Raw genomic sequence first — 2,402 nt, forward strand, 5'->3', positions numbered from 1 at the left:
TATCCCGAGAGAGGAGAGAGTAAGATGGCAGAGGAGAGGTGGACGTGGAGTACATCTCTCTCCACAGATACAACAGCAATATACCTTCAGACACAGAAGTGCATGCAGAACACCAGCTGAGAGTGGATAGGAGTACCTGATCGGTGGAAAAGAATACATAACCATGCAAAACTCTGTAGGATGAAGGAACCAGGGGGCAAAACAGGAGTGGGAGATCTCAGATGCCTATTCAGGACTACAAATGAGTGCCATTCTAATGATAACCCCCAAAATTAAGTTTCTGGGGATAAGATTTCTCAGGGTAGCTCTAAAGAGCCAACACTGCTTGGCAGGGGCTGTACTCCAAAATAGACAGGAGATAGATCTCCTGATCCCTGAACAAGGAGGGACTTGAAGCATCTTGAGTGAGACATGTTGTTTCTGGGTAAATATCTCCAGCTAAGTTAAAGAAAGTCTCACAGTCCTCAAGAAAAACGTTCAGACCCTACAGGATCTCAAAGAAGGAGCTGCAGAGCTCTCGGGGTGGCTACAATCTCTTTCTGGGGGATGGGGAATTTGGAGTTGGCTAATGCCCATACTAACCCCTGTTATTATTGATACTGCCTAGGATTGCTCCATGTATTATAGATTGTTTAACCCATTTTGTCTCAACATGCAATGCCAGTTCAAAAAGGATATATAAAATTACACCCAACCATGGAAAACATCACTCACCCTTAGATGAACACCATTATAAGGACTCTGAGGCTTCAGACTAGCAAGAAGGGAAGGCCCAGTGCCCCTCACCATCCCAACTCAGCAGGAAATAGCCAGAGAGAGCTTGACGCCTCTATTCCCTAAGAAATGGGCCTCCTATCTCTTGAGATGGGAATGTTAGTTAGAATAGGAAGAATAGGAAAAAGGAGTCCAAAATGGTGGTAGCTAAAAGACAAAGAAAGTCCCAGAATATTGGAAATAAAAGCAAAAGTAAACAAATGGGACCTAATTAAACTTAAAAGCTTTTGCACAACAAAGGAAACTATAAGCAACGTGAAAAGACAGCCTTCAGAATGGGAGAAAATAATAGCAAACCAAGAAACAGACAAAGGATTAATCTCAAAAATATACAAGCAACTCCTGCAGCCCAATTCCAGAAAAATAAATGACCCAATCAAAAAACGGGACAAAGAACTAAACAGACATTTCTCCAAAGAAGATATACAGATGGCTAACAAACACATGAAAAGATGCTCAACATCACTCATTATCAGAGAAATGCAAATCTAAACCACAATGAGGTACCACTACACGCCAGTCAGAATGGCTGCTATCCAAAACTCTACAAGCAATAAATGCTAGAGAGGGTGTGGAGAAAAGGGAACCCTCTTACACTGTTGGTGGGAATGCAAACTAGTACAGCCACTATGGAGAACAGTGTGGAGACTCCTTAAAAAACTGGAAATAGAACTGCCATATGACTCAGCAATCGCACTCCTGGGCATACACACCGAGGAAACCAGATCTGAAAGAGACACATGCACCCCAATGTTCATCGCAGCACTGTTTATAATAGCCAGGACATGGAAGCAACCTAGATGTCCATCAGCAGACGAATGGATAAGAAATCTATGGTACATATACACAATGGAATATTACTCGGCCATTAAAAAGAATTCATTTGAATCAGTTCTAATGAGATGGATGAAACTGGAGCCCATTATACAGAGTGAAGTAAGCCAGAAAGATAAACACCAATACAGTATACTAACACATATATATGGAATTTTAAAAGATGGTAACGATAACCCTATGTGCAGGACAGAAAAAGAGACACAGATGTATAGAAGAGACTTTTGGACTCTGTGAGAGAAGGCGAGGGTGGGATGATCTGAGAGAATAGCATTGAAACATGTGTATTATCAACTGTGAAACAGATCGCCAGCCCAGGTTGGATGCATGAGACAAGTGCTCAGGGCTGGTGCACTGGGAAGACCCAGAGGGATGGGATGGGGAGGGAGGTGGGAGGGGGGATCAGGATGGGGAACACATGTAAATCCATGGCTGATTCATGTCAATGTATGGCAAAAACCAGTACAATATTGTAAAGTAATTAGCCTCCAACTAATAAAAATAAATGAAAATAAAGTAAAATAAAAGACAAAGAAAGCAAAAAGCATGCAAAAGTGGAACAAAAGAAAATCTGAGGACCAGAGTAAGAACCTCAGGTGGGAAAAACAGCCCCCCTGGCTAGGCCAATTTCCATAGGGCAGGCGCAGGGGCAAGAGACAAATGTATAAAAAGAGGAAACCAAGATGGATCGAGGCCTCGCCTTTGGGATCGACCTGCTCTCACACCTCGAGGGTGTACTTTCCTTGGCTTGCTGAATAAAACTCTGAGCTATAAGCAAGCTGTAACACTCGTCC

Source organism: Cervus elaphus, chromosome 23 (assembly GCF_910594005.1).
Source record: "Cervus elaphus chromosome 23, mCerEla1.1, whole genome shotgun sequence".
NCBI classification, from domain to species: domain Eukaryota; kingdom Metazoa; phylum Chordata; class Mammalia; order Artiodactyla; family Cervidae; genus Cervus; species Cervus elaphus.